This window comes from Apteryx mantelli, chromosome 3, assembly GCF_036417845.1.
Source record: "Apteryx mantelli isolate bAptMan1 chromosome 3, bAptMan1.hap1, whole genome shotgun sequence".
Classification (NCBI taxonomy): Eukaryota; Metazoa; Chordata; class Aves; order Apterygiformes; family Apterygidae; genus Apteryx; species Apteryx mantelli.
The window spans coordinates 70,991,361-71,018,047 of record NC_089980.1 but is presented as its reverse complement, the minus strand read 5'-3'; the positions used below and the strand labels follow the sequence as shown (position 1 = coordinate 71,018,047).

Genomic DNA, 26,687 nt, shown 5'->3' with positions numbered 1-26,687 from the left:
TTGGAGGGTCTCTCCTGGGCTGAGGTTGAGCCCTGCGTGAAGCCTCATATTGCAGCTCCTTGAGTACTTGTGCTGACACAGCTGAAGGCTGGCCATTCTCTCAGCCTTCCACCTTTAATAAAATCTAACATCACAGAAAAATTCAGGGGATAATCCATCTTCTTAACTGTGATTGTTCTCAATCCTGAAAGGTGACTGCTTTATGAAGGTAGATTGTTCTCTGATTTGTGACAATTTTGTTGCCATTGAGTGTAATAGAGAATTTTCCATTTATGCTTCTACAGATGCAGAGGCTTCAGTGCATACCTGCAGGCAGCATTTCTTGGAGCACTGCCCCAAGGTCACAATATTTCAGTGACAGTAGGCATGGAAGCAATCGGAGGGGTGGTAAAATGGGGGACACCTCCAGAGCATTCCTCTCCAACCCATACACACAGGCCAGAGGCCAGTACTATCTGCAGATTAACTGATGGCACCAATAAACATGAATTACATCATGAAGCATGCAACATGCTCGTGATAAATGCCACCTCCTGCAGAAAAGAGAGAAAGGCCCTGTATGTGAATGAGGGGGAGCTGAGGTGCTGGGATGTTGATGATGATGGTGAGATGAGTCCCTGCCTAGCCAGTTCTGTTGTAGCAGATGCCAAGGTCTGAAAGCCAAAGCCAGAGTCTGGAGGAGGTAGCAACTCAGGGCAGGAGGCGGTAAATGACTGCTCCTCCAGCAGTTCACCCATTGCCAGTCACCGTGTGGAAGTGGGACTGCTCTCCTCCTTGCACGGACATCCCCAACCCCTTTTCCCTGCAGGAGCAGATTCCACCTATGCACTACTCCTGGAGTTTGCAGGATTGGGGGCAGGAGAAGGGTATTATTCTTTGCTCATATCACTTAGTAACAGAGAAATGACTCCTGAGCATTTATTCAGTATTTAAATTACACCTGTCCCTCCTGCCTGTAGGATGATTCTGGGCTCTGAAACTGTGCTGTATGGCAAGCCAGGAGGTGTTGAACAAACTCTGCTATGCAGACTTCAATTAGGAATGTTTCCAGTGAAAGGAAAATGTGTTAAGCTAAACCTCTCTCATAGTCTGACAGCTCCTGATGTTCATGTCAAGAAATGAATGCAAAAAAAAGTGCTCACTCTGAAAAGAGACATAATTGAAGAATAATTAACTGCAAGTGCTCCTACAGCACAACATACCTAATCGCCACACAACGATCGCTCAAAACCTCAGACTTCTGCTACCTGAAAATCCCAGATACTGCTGCCCCTCCTGCCTTAGCTGTGTAGCTTCATTATTTTACATGTAAGAAGCCTACTTGTAACAATAACAGGCCCAGTGAGCAGTGCAGTTTGGTTAATTTCCAGTGGACTGCATTTATAACAGGATAGAAGGAAAGTTAGTGCATTGCAATGCAATAGTTGCAGTTCGTATGACAGAGTTCCTCTGCTTTTTGGAAATTAGGTTAATGAAGGAAGGAGGCGCTGCCACTGAAGTCAATAGAAAATTCTGGTTGGTTTTGCCAGGCGAGCCATTAGACCTGCAGCAAAACTAGGGGAGAAAATGCTATCACAGCAAACTCTTCTCCCTGTTTTAATGGCTCTGCTACCCAAAAGGAAGAAAAACAATAGGAAAGCAAAGAATCAAAATGCTCTGAAGGGGAAACTGCCTACAGAGGCTTTTCAACAGCATGGGCAGAAATGAATGTGAACAAGGAGTCAGCAGTAGGCAGGCCCTCCCCATGGGATGGGAGAGATGGGCAGGAAGGTGCCCAGCCCCAAACGTGCTGGGCTCACATGGGGAGGGCAAGGCGAGCCACTGCAGGTGATGCCTCGCAGCCCAGTTCCTAGCAAGCCACAGCATGCTGCCTTGGTCCTGTGCGTTAGGTTATCTGTGCAGACACTGTGCATATGGCACACAATGTACGTACCTGGCTGCAGACCACCATGGCTTGCTTAAAGCTTTGCTGAAGACGAGTGAAGGCGCCGAGCCCCGGCGGGGAGGAGTGTTCCTGAGTGGCTGCAAAGAAGAATGAATTTGTTATCAGTTTTCATCCTCTGACAAAGCTCCCATGCAGGTGAGGGATTCGATCACTTAAAGGAGCCATCCCTACACTGTATGCCTAGGAGAAGGATAAAAAAGTCTCTCTTTGGGCTCCTGACTCTCAGATGCTGCTAAACTTGAGGCTGTGTTTGGAAGAACGCAGATCCAGGCAAGCCTGCCTTCTGCTGGTGCTGATCTGTTTTGCACAAGTATGGGCTAAAATTTTGAGAGCTGCCCAAATCTAAGAAATGCTTTGCTTGTACGTTGTGTCTGCCAGCCAGCATTGCCCCGACTGGTACAGGTACACCATGTTTCTGGGAGACCCATGACTCCAGGAGGACGCTTGGCTCAGATTTCAAGTGGGAGAGCCATGGCACAGTTTTCCTCAAGAAACAGATCTAGTAGTAAAATAGGACGTCTGCTGAAATGGAGTCTCTTAAAAAACAGGGGCTTAGAGCCTCTTAGTGGTCAGCATTTAGCATGACAGCTGTCTGACCATACCAGTAATTGGGAGAGGCTGTGGGCCCACCGCCTGAGATGAGGCCAGGTTGGCAGCAGGATTTGCAAAAGGAAAGCCTGGGGGCTGCCTGCGCGGGCACCAGGATAGGTTTTGGTCCAAACTGGGGCAGCTGCAGCACCAGTGTCAGCTTCTGAGCTACTCACCCTGCATTCCTTTTATGGGCAATGCAGAGAAATGGGCACTCGAGGGGCACCTTTTTTTTCTTTCCTAGTTTTTACAGCCTGCTTTGGCATGAGAGGAACTGTGTCCTTTCCTAAAAGTGGCCATTTCTCTGCACTGACTATAAAAGGCACCTGGAGCAACTGGGTTGGATACCGACATCTACACTTTAACTGTGTAACTAGGCTGAGATGAACCCCGTTCTTGGTGAGTCTTGCTAGACTCCTGGAAGCATGCCTAATATTACGCAGCGATATCTAAGCTGACTTTCGTCAGACATGGGTAAACTGTCCTGGAAATCCACTGAGGAGCTGCCTGCCTCCTAAAGAGTTCAAATCCCTCCAATCTGTGCTTTGGGACAGCAAGCTCTATGTGGCCACCTGCCAAATGAACGTTAGCGCAAACACCAAAGAAAGCGGCTATTACAGGAGCAGCTGACACCGCAAAGGAGCATCAAAAGCAAGAGGTTTTTTGTTGCCAAGTGTCAACATGAGGCTGCTAAAGGGCAGGTTACTGCCCTTTGCGGATGCTTGTGTTATTAAAGTCATATTTTCAGTATTTTTTGAGATGGTTGAAAAACAGGGTGACACATTCACAGACAACTTTCTGAACATTTGGCCCCATTTACTGAATGGAAAACAAAGTTACTAAAAATGCCATCCTGTTTTTATCGAAACTTTGTCCCAAATTCATGAGAATTTTGGCAGCTTTCACCTAACTCTCGATTTTTACTCCTGAAGGTCATTAACAGTATACCACTCCATTTCACAAATGGCACACAAAACAGTGTCTGTGTCTGCAGATCGTCTGTCCTAGGAGAACTGGAAAAGTGGCCTCAGTGGCCTACCGAGTCACAGAGAAAAAGGTGAGTGTGTGTGTGTGTGTGTGTGTGTGTGTGCGCGCTTTCACAGGCATGCTGGGTGACAGGTCTAGAGAGTTCTGTAAAAGACCATTTCACACTGACTATGAGCCATATACGATGGTGGCTGCAGTGAGCAAGCACTGCTGTAGGTGAGATGAGGAACTGACTAATCTCCTAGAGGGCAGAAATCCAAAAGAGCTCATCACAGCAGTGCAAAATAGCCAAACGCAGAAGCCATTTGTCTGTGTAAAGCGGAGGCTGAGCTGGAAGCATTTAGCCGCCTGTGAGGTTGTGAAGGACTGAGCACGATGCGAGGCAGCGGGGAGTCAAGGCAGCTGAGGCCATGCACATGGTGCTCTGGCCTGGGTAACCCAAAGCAAATGCAGTTTCACAGTGTAGAAAAATGATGCTTCTGGATGTGTTATCAGAGTAAAGCAGTGGTCGGAGAAGCAACCTAGCTCTCACTGAAGGTAAATGCACTGGCACACATTTCCAGGAAGTTGCAGTAACATAGTTGTAAGACGTTAGAAAAACCCTTTCTCCTAAGAGCAGCGAAACATAGGAATGGGCATACTGTGGTATCTCTGAATCTGCAGGGAGGACTCAAAATGCCAGGGATGACACTGGTATATCTAATCTTGCATGAGCGAGCTTGTGTGACTCTAGTAGGTGATGCTTGCTTTCTACCTGGTGAGGAATGTCATGTTTCTGAATGTAATGGTTGTTCCCATGTTTGTATTAACACGGCCCTTTCTGCCACCTGCGTTTGTCAAATACCTTTAAATACACAATCAGAAATCAAAGAAATGAATACAAATATTGAAATTGCTTATTATGTACATGTTTCTGTTATCAGAACAGTAGGGTTTTTTCTCTGATAAACATTGACTCATTGTTACCAGAAGCTTTTCTGCAGTCAGCTGCTTGCTTTACAGTACGGTACGTGACCAAGGCAATGCTGCTCTCACAGTGGCTGCTGCAGAGTGCACAGAGGCATGTTTCGGGGAAGGTTATTCTCTGCAGACTCTTAGGGCACCATTCTCGCACACGTGCCCAGCAGGACTGTAGCTCGCGGGCTGGGTGCAGGGAGCAGCTCAGTTTGCACTGAGACAGCTTCCCAGGTACCCAGAAAGCAAAGTGGCATTGCTCAGGGAGCACAGGGGAGGTGTGAAGTGGTGCAGGTCTGAAATCCCACCCAGGAGAGACCTTTCCAACAGCGCCTTTGAAAACTACTTGCAGTTTGCAATGCAATCCATATGTGGGACAAGGTCTGTCCATTATCGGGTTTGCAGTATCAGGATAAATCACCAGTCTAGCAAAGTGATTGAAATAGCCACAGACTGCAGGGGACGTGAGAAAGCATCCTGACCCAGGCAGAGAGCTGTTTTCTCTCTGTTTTTTTCCCCATGTCATGAGCTCTGACTAGCTCCATATGAGCTCACAAAACTGCCAATGGCATCTGCCATGATATCGTCCCATCTCTGTTTAAACCCATGAGGATGGCTCAGTCCAGCTTCCAAATCCACTGCACGTGGCAAGGCACCACAGTCTTAGTCTGATGCAGTATCTGCCAGCTGTCAGCACCAAGAGACAGATCAGGAAACATTTCTGAAGCCATCTAGGGAAACCCAGGAGCCCACTCTCTGCAAAACAGCCACTGGGGTCTGCTTGGGGAAACACGACCTTCCCTACTGTCACATGGGGCGAGCAGGGTAGGAGCTGGTGGGAGCTGTGGTGCTGGTGGGAACTGGGGTGCCCAGAACAACCCAGCAACAGAAGGGCAAGGAAGGGGCACTTCACTGTTGGGAAGAAGATTGTTCCTCTCCCTGAATCAGTACAAAGCTAATAATTCCTGTTACTGTTATTCCTGTTATTCTAGAATCTCCACATTTTCATCTACCAAATACATACTGCAAAGATTAAATGAGCAATATGTTTCAAATTACATATGTACACACACACACGCACACATTTTGGCACCAGTCAAAATACCAGACCTGATGTTCCTCCTCTCACTCTGAAATGTGAGGGAAAGCCAGGCCTGGCTCTGAGCTGTGATGCTGGAGGGTCTCTCGAGAGGGTAAGGCATGCACCCAAGGGTGGCTCTCACACAGTAGCCAGAGCCACGGCTGGTCTTGCAGAAGCCCCCGCACTTTCCAGCTGGGTGAGGTACTTCAGCAGACCCAGCTCTGGGTGAGGAACAAACCAGTTTTGGTGCTTGTCACCGGCAGAAGGAGCACACTGGCCTCTGGCCAAGGTAGATGAGAATAAGTCCTTCTAACTTACTCCCTCCATTACTTCCCTAGCTGTTGGCCATAATTTGAAAACAAATGTTGTCTGGACAGGGTCAGAGGTTTCCTACCGTGATTCAGTAGCAAAGGAATAAATCTCTGGAGTGAGAGATACTGGGGTGTGGAGAATCAATCCAGTGCATGCAACACATTTTGGGTGAAAGTAAAGAATTGCTCTATCAGGGTCCAGGGAGGTGGAACTGACTATTTCCAAATGGAAAACACATTTGGTTTTGATTTTGTTTTTTAAAATTAACAACTTGTTAGATGACATAACTTAAAAGTTTTCTTTTCTGTTCTAGCCCCTCTTCGGTGCAAGAAGAGCCGCTGTCCCGGCAGCACTCTCCGGACTGCGGGAGCGCAGGCTGCAGCGCCACGAGCCGTTGTCCCCAGCTTGGCACTTCCTCACCGCTGCTGAGTGTCCTTACCAGGGGCACTGCACCCACCTCTATGCCCTTGTGCTTCTCAGGCTTGACAGCGGCACCTGGCGCCTCTGGAGCTCCTTTCGGAAACCACTGCAGGTGAGTGATGCTGCGTTCAGGTTGATAGTGCCAAAATTGGACCAGGACAGAATTATACCTGTTTGGCTTTTGTGTTTGTTTTGTGTTTATTTTAAAAGGAGAGGAAGGTCATTTTGAATTGGATTTATTGAACTAAACAATATTATGCTGTGAAGACAAACTTTATTCCCAAGTGTAGCTGCTACTTCAGGGGAAGAAAATTACATGTTATTTTAATGAAAGACTGTAGCTGGTACAGAGATGCTGAATTAAGTTTGTCCTGTGGTCCAAGAGCTGGGAGAATTTGAACCCAATTAATACCAGTATACATTATCAATTGCTCCATACTTTCTCTCTTCAGGGTTTTTCCTCCACTTAATAGAAACCTTTTCTTGCTGCATGGCAGATATTGCAGTGTCTGTAGCAAATTAAACTCCTGCCCTTTTTACTCTAGCCTATAACCCACTCTCATTCCAAGACACAGCAATAGAAAATACAGGGGACAAAGGATCACATTTGCAGATTTCAGAATTTCAAGTTCACTCACTGGGAGCAATTTGTTTAATGAAATCACCTGCATGCACCATACAAGGACTAAATTCCACAAGGAGAGCTGCATGAATTTCCTGCATGAAGTAGACCATAATTAGGAAAATGGTGGGGGAAAGCTTGAAAAAATGCTCTGCACATTGCAGTGAGAAAGTGTTCTGAAAACGCTTAACACATCTGCTGTCAAATGAATAGTTTTCTGAAAGTGGCAGGAAAGTCAAAACTCTTTTCTCAGCTAACAGCACTCACCACCAGAAAACTGAAAATACAAAGTTAGACATTCTTCTTTAAATAGGTTAGCCATGTACTGTTTTATAGGCATAAACATATCACATCTTTTTACTCATTTGGACAGCCTTTCAAAGTTTAATCTCCTTTAGAGATACCTAGGAATGTGATTTTGTCATCTTGAAAGACTTTTAAACAGTCGGATTGCTCAGAAGGCAAGGACCAGCATGATCTGAAAACTGAGCCTCTTTTTAGAATCTTGGCCATTTGTTTTTCGTTACTTTGGAAATGCCTAAAAATATACAGAGCTAGATCTAAAATCTTTTAGGATGAGGCCTCTTTTTAGGATGACCCCAAGCTGGCGTAGTGTGGGTGTCCTCCCCCTTAGCTCCCTGCCGCCCCAGGCGAGGAGGGACAGGGGCTGCCGGGAGGTGAGCTGCTGCTGGGGGTGCAGCGGGAGGGCTGCTGCCAAGCAAACCTGCCGGCAAACCTCCCTGGGGCGGGAGCTGCTGGGGCAGCTCAGCCTGCATCTGCACCGGAGAGCTGGCTTTACCTGGCGATTCCTGGTCAAAAGCCTGTTCAAGCAGTTTATAGCTGATACTGCAATTTATAAGGTTTATAGGTGATTGTGTTGCAGCGCCTGGGAGGACTTTCCAGCGCTGTTTAATCTACTAGTGTGGACATGTCCTGAATATGGACTGGTCCATTTGCCTCCATCTGGTGGGCTGGGAAGGAACTTCCAAATATATTCAGGGGGAGGATTTCTGACGAATTATATCTGTGTGGGGAGAGAGTGGTTCCTCTGAAATAAGTAGCATTACTCTCAGTCTAAGCTAGCCTTTCCAAGATCACGGCAGTGGCTCCAGGTCTATATGGAATAAATCAGACTGCAATTTGCCCAGGACTGGTCTGTATTAAAACTCTTTTCCAGAGCTATGTTGTGCCACTGAAGTCAATGGAGTTACTCTGAACTTCTAACAACACAGCAAGAAGCAGATGTTATCTAAGGAGCTTTAAAAGCCACCAGTCTGGTTAAGGGGACTGGTGAGACATATTCATTACTGACTGTGCAATCAGCATGATTTAGAGCCTCTGCGGGGGCCCTGCCGCAGGCTGTCTGTTAGAGACAGCCCTGACAAATTGCCCCCTGCAAGCTCTGCTTGGCACTGTTGCTGTTCCCCAGGTGTGTGGGGGGAGGGTGCTGGCAGGTTCCTCCTCCTCCTCCTCCTCCTCTTCCCACCCTTCTGGCCCTGCCTTCCCATTTTCCTGCTGTCCCCTGGAGCCAGTTATTTGTTCAGCATCACACTCTTGCTTCCCAAGGTAATAAATTACTGCAGGATGCAGCTTTGAGCTGGACTTGTTTGTCCGCAAACACTGTCTTCCCCCTTCCTGCCACATCATGCACACCGGACACTTATGGCTGTATCTGCAGTAGATACAAATTTTTCAAGCTCCAGGGAAGACCCAGTGGTCTACGGCAGCTGGTGGGCTGGACTGGTGCATGCACAGGCCTGGAGACATGATTCACTCTCCTTATCTCTTAAGATCATATCCCCGTACAGCCTGACCCCTCCTGCAACACCTTATGCCCCTGCTGTAGCAAGAGCTCTTACATGAGTTGTTAATACTAGCGAAAGAGGGATGTAAGTTGAGGGGCAATTGCTGTGTTGCTCCATTTTCAGAGCCCCTTGGTTCAGGGCTTAAGTAAAATAGTGGTGGGTCAGGCCCATAAGTCTGAAAGCGAGCATCGGACCAAAAGTTAAAGGAGAAGCACAGGAAGACGGATCCAGCCTTGCGGCGTGGAAGCGCACGCAGGAGGTGTGTGAGCATTGCGGCTGCAGGCTCCTCGGGGCAGGGATTGCTGCATGTGGCCGCTTGGTGCTGCACCAGGCCCACCTGGGACGCTGCTTTCCCTTCAGTCTCCACTGCATGAATAATAATGATCCAATGTGAGATACAGATAGTGCATAAAGCTCAAATGGGCTCCACATATACAGTGTGGGACTGCTTGAGCCAGCCCTGCTCAGGGAAGCTCCTGCTGAAATAGTGGCAAATCTCACCAGAGCAGAGGCTGAGGAGAGGGTTAGGGCAGAGGCACCCGGGGGTCCCTCACTGTCACGTGGCCTCCCCTTATTTACGCTGGGTATTTTGTGAAAGCTGATGCTTTATTATAACTCCAGCTTCTTGTTAAAACTGGCTGATTTTTTTTTCTTAAAAAAGTGTTATGACCAAACTAAATGGCAATTTTTATTGTATACTAGAGGGTTATTTTGGGAAAAAGTTAATTAAAAAGTAAGTTGATTTGGGGAGAGTTAGCACCCAAACTTTCTCTGCTTATGTTTTCCCTACTTTTTCATTTTTTTTCCTTTCCTATCTTCTCACCAGAAATGGAAAAATAAAGAGAGGTTAAAAAGAAAGAAGTGGGAGGTAGAAAAAATTACACTTAACTGAAATTTTGGGGGTTTTTTCAGTGTTTCCAGTAATTCCATAGACAATTTTGAATAAAACATAACCATTATTTTTTTTCTTTTTTCTTTTTAACTAATTTTTTTTTCAGTCAGGTCTTCTTACTGGAAAATACTCCACTTCTGGTGGCAGCTTTATTTATCAAAAGCAGGAACAGCAAAAGAAAGCCAGATCAGTTGGCATGTAAAATACACTTCCAGTCTTTATTTTTATAACTGAAAACTCTGGGGCTTCTGCCTTTGATATGTGCATCTCTGTGTAAAAGATTCATGCAGATAGACACTGCCACTAATCTCATCTCTGTTGAAAAGACAGAGTATATTTGTCAAGGCTGACAATGTTGTCAGCCAATGATGCTGAGCTCTGATGAAATGCTGCGTTTTGGTGCACAGATTCAGTTCCTGGCAATTTTGTTTCCCAATAAGCCTCTGGCTCCTGTCTGAGGTCAGACTGCGTGATATGAGGTCCCGTCTGGCCCAGTGATCGATGAGCGTGTAGCCGGGCTCTCTCTCCCACTGCCAGGACAGCAAACGCTGCAGCTGGGACTCCCCCTGGGAGACCTCGCTCTGGTCCTGATCTCAGACCAGGCTACCAGGTGCTGTGGGAGAGAGCTCACAGCACGCCCTAATGTGAAACATGCTTCTTGGAATGATGTTAAACCTTGCCATAACAAGAAGAACAATAAAAAACACCCAACAATTCCCCCCTTCTACCCCCCCCCCCAAAAAAAAACCCTCTCATTTTATTTTAACTATTATCCATTTAATAGTGGCTGAGGCTTTTGTTTTATTTTGTTCTGTTTTTCAGGATTCTGCTGCCCTAAACTGGTGTATTAGCATTTTGAACATGCAGTAATATTATCAAGTAATCCCTCCAAATTGTATGCACTGAAGCCACTGATCCTCTGGCAGGAGGTGGGGGATTGTACAGCTGCATTAGCAGACTCTGAGAATACCTAACTTCTGTGGCCTTCTTTCCTAGAAGAAAGAAGGCTTTTCAGTATGGTGCTGAAAGCAAAACCTGCTGAGCCCAATAATACAAAATTAGCCAAGTGTATTAGAAAGTGTATTTCTAGAGTTACGTAATAGATGTCTTAGATATTGCACTTTACCAAAAAAGAACAATTCAAGATCACATTTAAAGAACCATGTGTTCCTCAATAGTTTCCATTCTCAAATAATCTACAACAAACATGACCATTTTTAAAACTCACGGGAAGAGCAGTGCTTTCTTGTTTCTGCCAGGAAGGCAGTGCCTCACATACATTTCTCTCACACCCCCAGCCTCTGCCTTGAGCTGATCTGCGGGTCCTCGTGCACGAACGCTCCCGTGCCGCCGCGGTCTCGGTGCAGGCTCTGCTCACTCACCAGGTTTTTGGGGGACACGCCGTAGTCGTAGCTTCCCCGCCGCGGGTCCCTCTGCGCCCGCGGCCCAGCCATGGCTCTGGCAGTGTCCCCGGGGCAGGCAATGCGCTCGCAGGTGCGCGGCGGCTCCGGGGCCGAGGGACGGCGCCGCGTGAGGGCCCGCGGCCGGCGCCCTCCACCGGGAGATGCTGCTGCTCGGCGCCGGAGCGCTCCCGGCTCCCCTCGCCTCCTCCCCGCGGAGGGAGGAGTCTCTCCCGGCCAGCAGCAGGCGCGGGGGTCCCGCGAGGACGCCGAGCCGGAGAGCGGGACGCGGCCAGCCGGCAGGGTCCGCGGTAGCCGCCCCGCCGGCTCAAAGCCCCCTGAGCTGAGGGCTCTCGCAGGAGCAGGGCCAGGCGCTGGCTGCACTTGGTGCCCTCTCGCCGGAGAAGAGGGCTCGAAAATCAACAGGCTGGGAGAAATGCAGTGGAAAGCATGGTGCTGCCCAGCTTGCGGACACTTGCAAAGAGAAGATCCTTCGTGGGTGCTTGCTTAATTGGTGGTACAGCCAAGATCTCACACCAGGATTATTACGGACAGTGTGACAGGTATAAGTAGTGTATCATAGGATGTCAGAAGTAACGAGCACCGGCCTTGAGGCCCCTACAGCCCAAATTTGAGTCTATCAAGCATGCAGGAATGATGGACAGGGCCAAAGGACATTAGGGACTGGGGTCTGTCATGTCACTGGCTTGGAGGTGAAGGCTCTGTATTGCATTTTTCGTTCCCCCTACAGGCATTCAGCTCGGCCTGAGCCACCTTGAGGCACAATTTTTGGGAACAGCCCCGTTGACTTTGCTGAGCATCGTACAGAGCTCTTAAACAACTACACACTGCTAGGAAAGCTCAAAGGGCTTTTCTTGACTTTCTACTGCTGTACACTCTTCAGGTTCTTGTCAATACCCAAGTGACCCAAGCACAGAGGACTTTCAGTCAATTCAAAGTGTGTTATAACTTTTTTGTTTCAAGCATTGATATATCACTTTGATCTGTTTCAGGCAATGACAAGTTCTCTTGACAGAACACAACCTCTTGCAGTCCAGCTGATGATATTTTACCTAGGAAAAAGCATAGGAACTGCTCTTTCCCATAAGAAGGACAAGTAACTGTCCTCTCAAATGTCAGCTGGTTAAAAAAGTTTCAGTTTGACCTTATGGAAGGGGACAGATGAATTATCTTGTCACAGACTGTCCACAGTTCTGGATTCCTTCAAAAAGAAACAACAAAATACGTACACTTTTCAAAATTAGCCAGACTCTTTTAAAGACTGAGTAGATACAGACTACTGCAAAATTGCATCTAATTACCATGACAGTGCACTTGTTTCTGTATAATTTGCCACTCCATATCAGTTCTAGCTTTCTCAGTATTACCATCTGGTTTTGGCTTTATTTGATCTGGGGAGTTTTGGAGGCTTTTTGTTTTCTTTTCTTTTCCTTGTATTTTTTCAGTTTTAATGCTGAGTGATCCATTTTTTAAAATATAAATAAAACCTATTTCCAAGGTGCTGAGTTTCTTCTTTGACATTCTCTGGCAGCCTTCAAAAATTGATGGGGATGTTACACCAGCTTTGGCATCATCAATACAACTATTGTGAAGGCTCAGTTAAGCCCCCTGGGACATTAATGTAGGCCACCTTTTGTGGAAGTTGCAATTTGTGCCCAGACAACAGGATCAGGAGTGATTTATTTATACATTTACATATTTGTTTATTATTTGATATTAACTAAAGTTTAGCAAATAAAATTATGGCTCGCGACTTTCAGGGAAGAAAAATAGACCATTGCTTTTGCCTACTGTTGTTTTGATCAGAAATGCTTTCTGGATCATTGGGGAAGGGAAGAAATTTTTTTTTAGCTCCCATGATGTCTTTGCTAGGACCTATCTGCATATAAAATATTTGAGAATTTCAGAAGGTGGCAACCGAAGACTAGAGTGGAAGGAAGAAAATGAAAATCAGAATTGCAAACGTGGTCATCCTATTTCTTACAATTCATGTGTCTTTTGGTGCTCATGCTAAAAAAAAAGGCCATTTTGCTCTGTACAAAGCCTCATACATGTCAGTGGGGTAAGATTAACTGTGATGCCTAATTAAAACAGGCAGTCACTAATTAAGATAATAAAAAATTGCTACTTGAAATTCGTAAGAGACTGAGAAGTTAAAGAGACACTTATCTTATCCAAGACTTTAGCAGGCTTTCATTTGCAGATACTTAAGAAAAAAAAAAAAGTGAAAACGCAATCTGGAAAATAGCCCAGGAAAATCAGAGATGAGTCTGCTAGCTCATATGATGGATCATTACCGAAGTGCCTGCTGTCAGCCAGCCCATTTGCTTTTGCGCCCCATCTGCCACGTCTTGTACACACTGAGATCCAGACTTTGCTACCATTACTTATGGTGACAATTACCGTCCTCCTCAGGTAACCCTAATGGCACCACTCAGACCGCTCTCCGCAAGGTATTTATTCAGTGCAAGGAGCAGTGCAGGATCTGCTTCTGTGCCTGTATCACTTGAGGCAGGAACAGCCTTTTACTGACATCGAGTCAACGTTGCTCTCTCTTAGCTCCTGGGAGCTCTGTGCAATACAGGAATAATAATAATTAGTTCAAGGAATTGATAGCAATATTCCAACCTGAAGTTTTTTTCAAGAGGGCAAAAACACCACCTGTAAAGGTGACTAGGTCTTCTTTGCCTACTTTTACTAAGTGAATTGGCTCAGAAGAGTACGTATGTATGTACAGGGATATAAATACATGCACAAGCCTGCGAGCGTAAGTGTGCATGTGTGCATGTAAAAGGGAGAATGTTTCTAAATCAAACTATAGTGCAGTACAAAAGAGCATTGCTTCTCATGGTTGTCTCACTAAGGGTGAGAAAAACTGCCCAAGAATAATGTCTACCAAACCAGAATGTTAAAAATATGACTGCTGAGGGGGAAGGGAGTTAGCTTTTGAAAAGTTTTTGGTTTTCTTTTTTAACACAATTTAGTCCAGTTTCAAAACATTCAGCCTTTGAAAAAGTGCTAGGAAAGAAATGCTTTGCTTCAAATCCTACAGATCTCAGCATTTCAGTTTAGTAAACCAATCCACAGTGGTTTCTTCTGGGCCAGGGGCTCTTGTCCCTGGCTGCCTGGGAATGTCTCATGCTCTCTTCTGCTGCATGGGTGGTCTGATCTCCCATGAAACCTGTCCATTACTGCCAGAGGTCAGTGAAGACACCAGTCCTTAACACTCCTCTACTTTAAAGCCATTTTTCTGGGAGTTCTCAGCAGTGTTTCTTCCTCCAGACCAAATATTCAGGCTTATAGTCCTTTTAAGTTGCATCTCCCAGAACCACAGAGGCTGGGGAAGGAGAAATACTAGCTGATGGTGTTCTTCCCGAGGCAAAGTTGTTCCAGCTCTGTTCTCCATTGATTGTCCTTGTCCACCACTACATGTGATAGATTGGCCTGTAGTCGCAGAATCTCTGGTGTTTAGGATGTCCCTTCTGCTGCTCAGTCTGCACTATTCAGTGCAAAGTTTAAGTCCCTTTCTTCTAGATGTTTTCCACCTTCCACTTCCTGGTGTCTTTAGCCCTCAAAGACTTCAAAGGGTTTCACTTGACTGTCCCAGTGCAGAGCTCAGCAGCCAGCCCCGCTGGCAGGGACCTGGTGTCCTTGACCTCCTGTTTCCCCTTCACTGCGCTGTGGGTGATGTGAGGGGGCATGCAGAGTCCCTGTGGCCAGAGCCTATGCGCTGTGGAAGCTTCGGCGGGTTCAGCTGCCTGGGAGGAGCTGTACGGAGAGGTATACAGCAGCCCCGCAGCGACTCCGAGTTATGCTCATGGCCAAACTCTGTCTTGGCAGCCCCAACTAGTGGGAGAGATGGAAAGGGGGAAAGTTTTTTGTCCCTTCCCAAAGTGTTGTGGTGGGGAGCACCTGTTGCACTGGAGAGGCTGCCCGGGGAGGATACTCACCCACAGTCCCCTGCCCCTTTTCTTCCTGGCAGGCTGCTGCAGAGAGTTTTCTCTTTTCTTTTTTGTCTCACTCTTTTTGTTCTACCTTTCCACCAAAGTAACTTTCACTGCAAGAGCTGATGTATGCCACCAGCTGCAGACCCCAGAAATAAACTCTTGTGCATATGAACCTGTCTCAGCATCCTCTGCGCAACAAGTGAGCTCAGCTGCTGAGCTGGTTGTTGGTGTTATACTTTACACAGAGATCAATACCTGGAAACCACATGGACACAGGGAGGTTTTGAACAGCCACTTTGGATAAAAACTCACAAAGCTAGGGAGCCTCACGGTGCATGTGTGGTACTGTTTGGGGCTTTTTCTGACAGATACCCAGAGTCAGCATGACTTGAAGAGGACTCAGCTCCTGAAAGCAAGTAGCACTTAATTCCCCTGTGCTACAAGTGATCCTTTGGACGTAGCGCAATGCCTGAGTGAGCAAGTGCCCCGTTCTGATGGTGCTGGAAAAAGCGCCTGGAAGTGCCTGCCCTTCTGGGAGAGAGCAGCTCTGTTTTTACAATAGCGACCACGATCCTTGTGCATGTTCAGGCTCCTGCTGGTGGTGCTGTTGGGAGCCAAAGGATTTTGCTGAGGGCCGGGACAGGGTCTGTGCCACAAACAGAGCTGGGCTCTGGCTCTCTGCATCGCTGATCAGCACTTCACTTCCACAGCCACCAAGGGGTGAGTGTGTGTGTGTGTGTGTGTGTGTGTGTGTGTACACATGTGAGCATGTGCATGCATGTGTGTTTAAGTGTGTGTGTGTGCGTGCGTGCACACGCACCCTCTCACTTGTGTGATGTTTGCTCTGTGAAGCTCTGTGGATGATATCACATGGCAGGGAAATGTCATCTGCTGATCCCTTGGCAGAGACCCCAGAGTGAATGAGTCTCCTGCATAACATGTGAGATCAGCTCTGCGTGTGTGTGTGTTTTCGCGCATGCGTGCGTGCAGCCCAGCAAGTCTCTATTTGGGAAGAGATTTAGCAACAGAAAACACCTGGTTCTTGGGCTGGGTCCCACGAAAGCTTTGTGCCTCAGAGAAATGATGCCTGCAGTGTTGATTGTCAATGTCTGAGTATCCAATTCCAGATACAGAACAGTAGTGAGAAGGGGGTGTCCTGTCATTTCCAGTGAGCTCTGTGGGACTGGATTTCCATGTGGGCAGTTTCCACAGGCACATTTTCAAAGCAGCTGAACACATGAGCTCTTCTGAAAATTTCCCGAAGTATCTTGGAGCCCATGTGGGATACAACCTTTTGGAAGATCTAGTCCAGAAAATAATTTCTGATTTTCAGCAGTTTGATTCTGCTGCTTCCTTTTTTGCCATGAAAATTACAGGCACATTTCTGTGAGAGCCACAAAATATAAAACAACAGTCCAGGATCCTGGCTATCTGTGCATTAGAGTCCCCGCTTCACTCACACTAAGTGTGCTGGAGCTGCGCTGCACCATTTCCCTCAGCCAGCTGAGGCACCTCATCCTGCTGGTGCAAAGCTAAAACACTGAATTCTCACTCCACAGCAAAGAGGTGAGAGAGTTACTCATCAAGACCTACCGGAGTCACACGAGTTACTTATCAGCCCAGGGCTGAGAGGTGGCGTGGAAATGCTCAGCAGCTACAGTTATAAAGCACTGATACCCAGGATCCCAGTGCTGACTGTTGGATAACCTTAAGCAAAAGGTATTGCTGTTGGCTCCTCACATTAGAAATACGACTAGCCTTTAAAAGGCTCAGCATCTTTGTGGTTTAGCATAGGAGGAAACTCCAGACGGGTGTCACTAATGTAGTGTGTACAATTTGCAATGGGCAATATGAGAGTCTTCTCCCATTTCTTTGCCGTGGGGTTGCTGCAGCCTGTCCTGCCCTTTTGTGATGGCGGTGCCATCTCCCTGAGTCCTCTGCCCTCGTGCACTTGCTCGAGTGATGCTCCCGTGGCTCTGAGCAGGACCAGGAGCTGGCAGCCTCTGGGGCCTTCCCGCGCGACCCAGGCGCACAGCCGGCTGCCCCACAGCCTTGCCAGCGTGCCGGGGACAACTCCTGCCTGGGGACACAGACTGGGGAAAGGGGGTATGGAGGTGAAGGTGGTCAGGAGGAGCCCCTGCAGGGAGGTGGGAGATCACCCATAGTGCTTCTGCCCTGCACAGGTGGAAGGTTTCTTACAAACACAAAGGCAAAACAGTTTCCTTTCAGAAGACCCATCACAGAACAGCAATTTTTCTTTGCGCTCAAAAAATAGCGGGCATCATCTTCTGCAGCAGCCAGGCGGCCTGCATACCCCAAAGCCCAGCTCTCCAGACCCCAGTGCAAACAGCTGCCACGTGCCAGCTCCTACGCACTGGGGAACAGTTGCACCTCCAGAGGCCCAGATCACTCCCAACTGCCTTCCTGCAATTTTGTGTCTCCTCAGCTATGGGCCATCTGGGTCAAAGAATCGGAAACACGGGAGTCTCTTTCTATAAAGCATCTTGAGAGCCTGAATCGCTTTGGCAGCTGGCATTTAGGAGTGGCAGCCCATCAGCTTTTGGGAGGGGATGTCCCTGGCCATCTCCCTATTTCCATTCCTATTCCCATGTTCATCTAGCGCTGGCTCTCACAGCCCTGCTTTCACAGCGTGCCCCTGAGTCCTTTGTAACCTTCCCAGAGAGCCTCTTTTCCCACCCTTTCCCCCTTAGGAGCAGTTGTGTCCAGGGCAGACCCTGCCTGCTTCTTGGCCTGGGCTGCAGGGTCCTTTCCCAGCACTGAGACGAACCCCAGAGCTGATAGGAAAAGCAGACCTGTGCCCCTGTGGGCAGTGGTCTTGAAGGTGAATATTTCTGCTTTTGAGCTGTGAGAGTACATTGCAAATCTGCATGGGACCACTTGAGTGCCTAGATGGGCCCAGGTGGGACTCAAAGCCAAAACCACACTGAAGCCAAACTAAATGTTTCAGGCGTAGGCAAGCCTGGCGTTTGTCTTTTCCCCCGATCTTCTGTTCCACTTGTTCTGCCACTGATTTCCTGCATGCCCACAGGAAACTCACTTCATTCTTCTCAGCATCCTCCTCAGGGAGGAATACTGAGATTTTGGGATGCACAGAAGGCTAAAAGGTGTGAGGCCCTGCTGTTGCACTAATATCAGTGTAACTTGGCACGTACTCACGCAGCCCACTGCTCTGTCAGTGGTCACGAGCACCTCTGAGAGCAGGTAGCTCAAAGCAACCTGCCTCCTAGGGAGCCCAAGTCCCCGTGATGCTCCCTCTGGGCTGAGGGGTACTGGCCAAACCTCATCTCAGTATCTTGGCCTTGCAGGACTTCCTCCGAAATATCCCCTCCAAACTCCTGTCGGCCGACCTGTATGAGAGGTGGATGCTAGCTCTGGAGAAGCCAAGCAAGCAGGAAAAAATCGAAGGCTTGAAAGAGTAAGTTTTGTAGCCAGTCACAGTGTTATGGAGCGGCTGGTGGAGGCCGGGGACTTCTCTGGCAATGGCGAGTCTCATGGAAAAAAACTGTCTTCTCTGTCAGCTTGCTAGTCCTCCTGTGGAGGTAAATTTAGTGTGAAAGTGGCACAAAAGAGCACTTCTCTAGCAATAACACTTCCACAAGGTGTTTGAGATTGCTCTAGAAACACTTAGCATAATAACAGGAGGGAGGTTGCTGTATCTCAGCTAATGTAGTCACTACGCTGATGGTCAGGCACCAACAGCAAGTCTTCACTTTAGTGGGTGGGAAGTCAGATGTTTGGACATCACCACCATGTTTCGTTCTTCAGAAGCAGCAGATTTGGAGGCTGACTTAGGATGCCTTGAAAGCTGCAGAAAACAATCACAGGCTGTCATGTGCCTTTGGAAAGCCTCCAATGACGTCTCTGACATCTCCTCTATTAGTGCTGTTGATCTGAAAAACGTGGACTGTGCTGAAACGCTCACCTTTCAGTTAAGATCTTGTCATTCAAGATCTTATAAGTAACCACATGCTCAGCTGCAGTCAGGGATTTCTGAAGAGTACTTGTGTAAAGTAGTGCAAAAAAGCACATGCAGTCCTCTTCTTGGAGGAAGCCTCATTTGGGTGAGTCTAACTTGCTTGCAGGAAGAAGTAGCAGCCCGTGCACCCTGAATTCATGTTACGTTTTGTTTGTGTTCACTTAGAGTGGCTGACAAACTGCCCAGGCCAAATCTCCTCTTGCTCAAGCACTTGCTTGCTGTGCTCCACCACATCAGCCAAAACGCAGAGACCAACAGGATGGACTCCAGCAACCTTGCAATCTGCGTTGGGCCAAACTTGCTGAGCTCAGACACGGACAACACGCTCCCGCTGGAAGTGCAGAAAGAGATGAATGACAAGGTATGTTGAACTCAGCAGCTAGCTACCCTCTTCAGGGCACATGCAAGCCATCCACCCAGATCCCACCACCACTGCAAAACCGAAACGAAGGAGCACCTCTGCACATTGGGGGTGCCCCTCAGCTGGGCTATCTGCAATGTGACAGGCAAATCTCTCCTCTCGCCTCCTCTGAGCAACAGCAGCAGTTGCCTTGCAGCCCCCTGCTTCACATCACAGCTTGAGTGCAGCACATGCAGATAGCAAGGGACATGCTGTGGGCCTAGCTACCCGCCTGCCCCCTGCATGGCATGGACACAGCAGTGGCTAATGCCGTGTTGTTTGTGTTGAGCCCGATCAGTCTGTCAGCAGCGTCAGGCCTCACGCTCCAGAGTGGACCCCCGCTCTGACTTTTGGCTGCTATTCTGGCACAAGTCACCCTGCCCTGGGCTGCCCTTCACCACGAAGCACAGCTGCAGCCAAAGGCACCTCTCTGCCTCAGCTCCCAGGCTCGTGTGGAGCAGCTTCATGGAGCTGCAGCCACAGAGCTACAGCTTTCGGTGCAGAAAGGGCAGTCAGGAGCAGGAAAGACCGTTCAAGATGTTTTCAGCGCCTTGGCCTGAAAGACAGGGTTCTCTGTGTGCAGGTGACGGTGTTGGTGGAGTTCCTCATAGACAACTGCGCAGCAATGTTTGGGGAGGACATGGCCTTGCCTTTCAGCCCTTTGGCCGAGGAGTCCTGGGAGCACACAGGCAATTCTGCAGGTAAGAGGATGGGCTGAGGCTTGTCACCGACCCGGGGCTGCTGCTTCCAACTCTTGAATTGGAGAGTGGAAGACATCAGTGGAAATGCAGAGAGGTGCAGAGGGTCCAATACATTATTGCAGGGTCTTGCTGCTGGAACACTTTCCAGAAGCTCCAAATGACAGCACTCCTCAAACAGAATGCAGGACAGATGTCCAACAGCTGTAAAACTTCCCCTCTTCAGAGTTGCTCGCCATGTACTAGCACTGCACCCTCCCAGGATATTGCCCTTGGGGGCACTTGTGTTTCCTTAACTTCTCTGCAAGTCCATAGGTACTAAGGCTTGGCATCTGCCCAGGGTGCATGGTCCCACTGGGAAAGTCCCCTTTTCCCTTCAGGTGGCCACTAAAAACTAGCTAACGGGCTCTTTCTCACCGCAGAACACCCACGGGCTACTCAGCAGAGCGGTTCTGCCCATGATAGCCCAGAGCCTGAAGCTGAATGTGGCCCCCATACCTCTGAGATGGAGCAGCCCAAAGCGAGAAGCACCAGCATGAGCAGAAGATATCCAACATGCGTCTCTGCCCCTTCGCTGCCTCACTTTACAAATGATGTCAGCACGATGGACAGGAGGTACTCAGAGCCAGACCTGTCCTTCCAGAACTGCTTAGAAGGCAGGATAAGGCACCAGAAGCTAACCAAAAGCGAGGACAATTTTCCTGCTCGGCAGGGACAGCTCAGGTTGGAGAACAAGGCACTGGAAAAACGGCTTTCAGTCTTGCCCTCACAATTATCAGACGACTCGCTACCCACAACATCTTCCAGTTGCTCTCTGGAGAGCTCCTTTTCTGGTTCTGAGGGCTCAGTTTTCATCAGCTCCCCATGACTTTCACCCTCTCGGCCCAAAAATCCTTTCTACGTAGGCCCCAGTCTTTTTCCAGCAAGTCCACCAAGGACAGCAGCACACCTAGCAGAGAGATCCAAAAGCACTCCATGTCCTCCTCTTTTGCAAACGATGGGAAAACACTAAGACCAACCCAGAGCTGGGTGCCTGCAGACACAGGAGTTTTGCAAAAGACAGCTCTCTGAAAGCTGACTGCTCTCTTTCCACAGCAAAAAGAAGGCAGTTCTCCCACAGAATTGTGCAGGGAAAGAGGTGCACTGAGAACAAGCCATTGCTTGTCGGGTAGCAGCAAAGGCCGCATTTCAGGTCAGCTGATGAAGTGTTTAGAGAGGTAGGTGGACCAGAGGAGTGCTGGAAGAACACGCTCCTAGGAAGAGGCTACGAAAAACTCTCTGACCACTCAAGATCAGTGATGCTGACGCAGGACACTTGGCTGCCTTAGCCCTGCACCAGCAGTTTGCAGTGGAGAGCAGAGAGGGCGCCAAGGACTCCAAGAGGGTGCTACTCAGTGACCGAGTTTCTGCAGGGAAGGATTCTGAGGGAGAAACTGCAACCTGCAATGTTGCTGTTGGAGTAAACTCCTGTGTGAGTTTACCTGTGACTCCTGGAGTTTATCGGCTGAGAGCCATGTCTGAATCCTATCAAAAGCACAAACATGAGTACGTGGCTCGGCGGTGCAGCCAGCGAGGTAGACCAGAGGAGTGCTGGAAGGCCACGCTCCTAGGAAGAGGCTAAAAAAACTCTCTGACCACTCCAGTCATAAATCCTGTAAGGAAAGAGTCTGGATTCCAGTTTTCAAGAGCTAAGCCTGCTCCTCATTTGTAAAATAAAAACTATATTACAAAGAAAAGAACTCGGCAGCATCCTCATAACCTTGTAAGAATGCCTGGAAGGGCAATGTGCTTGTACATGTAGCAACCTGCACTGCCTTGGTTAGCCCTTCAGTCCCTGTTTAGGGCTCAGGGTAGCCTTGCAGCAGCAGCAGGGAGACTTTTGTTTCACTCCTGTGGAACTTCACTACAATAAAGCACTTTTCGGTATGACACTTTGACTGCTTCTTGTCTCTCGTTAAAACAGTCGGGCACTACGTGCATTATGCCGACATTTACGCGCCTCGACAGGTACGGCAGTTCTATTGGAATGAGCTGACATCTCTGCGTAGCAGGAGGGGGAGGACTTGAGCAGCAGGGTGCCCGCAGTTGCTGTGGTAAGAGCCTGCAGGCTAGATTTGGGGAAGAAATGCCTGTCTGTCAGGGCCTGAAGGCACAGCCCCAGAGAACAGCAGTTACCAGTGGGTGGGGAGAGAAGTTACCAAGAGGTGCTGCTGTTCCAGAGGTGGCTTCCTAGAAAAGGGGCACGGAGGCACTCACCGAGGTGATGTTTCCTGGCTGTAGCTCTTCCCAGGACACCAAGGAAAGGGGCAGTAGAGGACCTGGCCTGAGAGGATGAAGCAGTGCCTGGGAGAAGGAGCATGCAGGCAGGCTGCAAGTAGACAGCATGGCCCCTCCGTTGGCCCTGGTGAGCAGGGGCACCCTCCTCCCAAGAAAGCCATGTAAGAGGGTCCTGTTGCAAGGAGAAGAGAAGAAAACCGTTTCCAGCAGTGAAAGGCAGGCTGTGGAATAAGTCGGCTTTGCCCCAGAGGGTACTGTCAGGTTGGACACGCCTCCAAGCAGTGGGGTGCCGTCTGGCTGCCCGCTGCAGTTAGCTCTGCTGCAGCAGCAGGACGCTGGTGTGTTTCTTTGGAGCAGGTGTGCTCCAGGGACACCAGCTCAAGAGGCCAAAGCCAAGAGCATTTTCCTTCTGTACCCAGTGCCACTGACAGCCAAGCAGTTAGCTTAGCCGTTTGCGTTATGAGAGCTGTTAAAGGAATAGTCACAGTGCTCAAAAATAAGAAAGGCACCTTCCTAGCCTTTAAGGCCTGCAGTACCTAATGTGCACACCTACCTCTCAAGATCTTGAAGGATGAAAGGAACTCTATTAGGAGGACCCAGAATCACAGAATCACAGAATCACAGAATCACTGAGGTTGGAAGGGACCTCTGGAGATCATCTAGTCCAACCCCCCCTGCTCAAGCAGGGTCACCTAGAGCACATTGCACAGGATTGCATCCAGGCGGCTTTTGAATATCTCCAGAGAAGGAGACTCCACCACCTCTCGGGGCAACCTGTTCCAGTGCTCTGTCACCCTCACAGTGAAAAAGTTTTTCCTCATGTTAAGATGGAAGTGTCTGTGTTTCAGTTTGTGCCCGTTGCCTCGCGTCCTGTCGCTCGGCACCACTGAAAAGAGTCTGGAGCCATCCTCTCGACACCCTCCCTTCAGATACTTGTACACATTGATAAGATCTCCTCTCAGCCTTCTCTTCTCCAAGCTAAACAGGCCAAGCTCTCTCAGCCTTTCCTCATAAGAGAGATGCTCCAGTCCCCTAACCATCTTTGTGGCCCAGAAAATCATAAAGAGAAAGGGCAAGTCCTTTTCCTGGACCATCCTCAGCTCACCCCAATGCTCCCCATCAGCTTATCTGCAAGAATAAGAAAGCCTTGTGTCCGGAGATCAGGGCACGGTAAGAGAGCAGGAAAGGCTGTAGCTTGGTCGGTCACAACATCATTGCTTTACAGAGCTGCCAAGTAGAAAGAAAGGTCTATGAAAGGGAGGTGTTTCCCGCTAGTCTTCGTGGGTTTTGATCCTCCATAGGTGGAATACAAGCTTGCTTTCCACCACTTCTTCCTAGGAAGGGTTTTGGCAAAAGGAGAGGCCCTAAAGACTGGGTGCTCCCCATACTTGTTCCCTTGGTTCTGTCTTTGCTGCATGGGTTGCACGCTGTGATCACTCTTCAGACTCCAGAGGAAAGGAGGAATAGCTAGAGGCCTGCAAGTTTGACGTGCGACATTGTCTTGGCAGGAATGCTGCCAACACCAGCAGGTGCAAGCGCAGCAGGAACAGGAGACCACAGAGAAAACTGCTTCTCAGGTGTTTGCTGAGTGTTACTTGGCTGATCCCACTCCATCAGTCTGGAGCAATTTTGATGAGAGCGAGGATTTCTGTGACCCAGCAGAGAGAGGTTTGTATGGGTGGTTTTTTGCCTGTGTGAACTGACCAATAGAACAGGTAAAAGACCCATGAAGCCAGCTTCCAGTCCTGTTCTCTAACATTCTCACCGCATGCAAAGAGCAAGGTTTGGGAAATACAAGGGTAAGTGGGAAATCTTGAGTCATAGCGACCGACGACTTTTGGCAGACCAGAGACCAGGACTGCTTTCAGTGAAAAGCAGGAGCTGTTGTTAGCCTGAATTGCTCAGCATGTTTCCCTCCAAGACACTGCTGTGTGTCTCACAGCAATGCCTGCCCTCTGATTGCAGCAAATGAAAAGCAGCTCCCACGATCCTGTCCTTCATTGCTAATAAAAGATTCCTGTTTCCTGTTTTCTTTTTCCTCTCACATTCTTACAGATATTGAGACAGAATTCCTTCCCTGGTGGATGGTGGAAGTGGAAGAAGCAATGGAGAAGACAGTTCTGGGGAGGACAGTGCTTGACTGTAGCTTTAAGCAAATGAAAACCAGCTCCCAAGATCCTGTCGTTCATCCTTAATAAAACAGTTACTTTGTCTTGTTTGCTTCCTGCCACACTGTTTTCCCTACTCTGGTCACTCTTATTGCTCATGTTGTGCAGCCAGCGCTGCTGTGCTCTTTTCCGTGGTGTTCCCGGTTGTGCCCAATTGTGCCCATGCCCTTGTTGCGGGAACAGAGAAGTCAATACTGTCTACAGCCACTTGTATACCATAACAGCCTTTTAACTCCTTTGTATGAGCTCCCTGAGCTGCAGAGTGCTATGCTCATCCCAAACAGAAGCAGAAGCAGCCGTGCTTGGCTGAACAGTCAGGTGACCGATTCCTTCCCTCAGAACAAGGGCTTACCTCCTCAGTGGTCAATACTCATGTCCTTGCTTTGGAAATAGATGAAAACACCCGTGTCTGCTTTCTCGCGGGCCAATTCAAGAGAAGCATTTGGGTTCTTCTATTAGTCAGTCTTCAGAAGCTGCAATTGAAATACCTGCACAGTCTGAAATCCATCTAGTATAGAAACCACAACATTATGATGCGCACGTGTCCACCTTGGTGGTCCTCGATGAAACCACTTTTGAAACTCACATTACATTTTCCTTCTGATGGTTCTCCTCCTGCTGTGGTTTCATTAGAGTTACAAGTGTACTCGTGTGTTCATTCCCTTTGTGTTTATTTTCCATTTAGCCATGACAATGAATTTCCGGAATTCAGGTATCATTTGGAGAAGAGCAACTGGTCTGCGAGGTATTTGATGCTATCCATGTCCTGGCAGGTACACTCAAGGATGGCTTCTTAATGTAGCTCTTCTGTGGGGAGAGGGAGGGGGTATTTCTCTCCTTGGAAGTAAAAAAGTGTTATATCCACCTGCTGAAGAAACACACCAAGGAGACTGTTAGTGTCTGACAAAGAGCATGAGCGCCTGTTTTGCTCTTCCCCTGGCACGTTGCCTGCCTCCGCTGAGGCTGTTGGAGGCTTCTTCTCCCCTTACACAAAGGCAAAGCCAAAGCCTTGGCGGATCCAGGTTAATCCACTTGAATGTTGTCACTTCCATTGAGGATCATTCCTTCTTTCTGTGCAAGACACAAGCCAAAAATTGCCAAGGGAGCTTTCTTTAGCCCCTCTCCGCTGTCCCCTTTTTCTGTGTCAAGCCCCTCCACCTTCACTGCTGCCCTTTTCAGTGTGTCCTGCCTATTGAACTATGTCCTTCAAAGTGGGAGTTGAAGTCTTGCCAGGTTCCTTCACTTGGAAAGGCTGTAAGGTTTGGAGAACTTTCAGAAGCGGTAGTAGCTAAAGGTAATACCAACAGGTTTTCATCAACCGCTTTTCAGAAATAGACGGCGTTTTGGTGGATTCCTTGCGTCCAGTGTTGCGTCCCACCACCAAAAGAAAAAAAACAACCAATCACGCTGTGTGCAGCCAGTCCCCTGGCTAGCCCTTGTTCCTGGCACGTTGCGCAGTCGGTATATGGTTTTGCCCGAAAGAACTGTACTTTACAATGTCCTTCAATGGGGATTAGCCATTGAAGCGCAGCCATAGCCTGTAAGAAGATTTAAGCTGAACTTCCCGTGCATTGCCACCAGATGTCACTGCTAACACTGAAGCAAGACGCATTTGCCTGTGGGGAAAGCCTTTTCTCTCACCTGCAGCCTTGCGCAGCCACCCGTTCTCCACGGCTTGCAGCATGGCCACAGGCGGCTGACGCCGCAAGTATTAATTTCGTGTTTGCCATGTGCAGCTTGTTTAGCGTAGAGCCCTTCCGAGCACTGCTCCTGCTTATCGCGCGTTGTGAGCTGTGCAAGGGTTTGGCCAGCATCTCCCCAGCTTGCACCGAGCCAGGCTCAGGCACCAGGCTTCTGCCCGTCTTATAGAGCCGTGGGAGCAGCTGCGAAACCGGTGTCAGACTGCCTGATGTAACCTGAGGAGGTATGAAAAAAAGAGCCTTTCCGTACCCTCGGCCCAAAACCAAAATCCTGAAAACAAAGATGGGAATGAAAATTCCACATGCCGCGTCCTAACTAATGGGGAGCGGCTGTGGCGGGAAGCAGAGCTTTAGGCTCAGCCTCTGGAGAGCTTCATGGGGCTCTCAGTTGCTGATGGGGGGGGACAAAACGCTGCCCTTGCCTCCCCGCCAGGGCACGGGAAGGGCCCGACAAGGCAGCCACAGCCCCTGGC

The 26,687-nt window shown here is 48.7% G+C and overlaps 1 pseudogene; it reads left to right on the top strand.

Annotated features, from left to right (window-relative positions):
- The first annotated feature begins 510 nt into the window (after window positions 1-510).
- Window positions 511-24,541, top strand: LOC106497906 (T-cell activation Rho GTPase-activating protein-like; annotated as a pseudogene).
- Window positions 24,542-26,687: the final 2,146 nt, after the last annotated feature.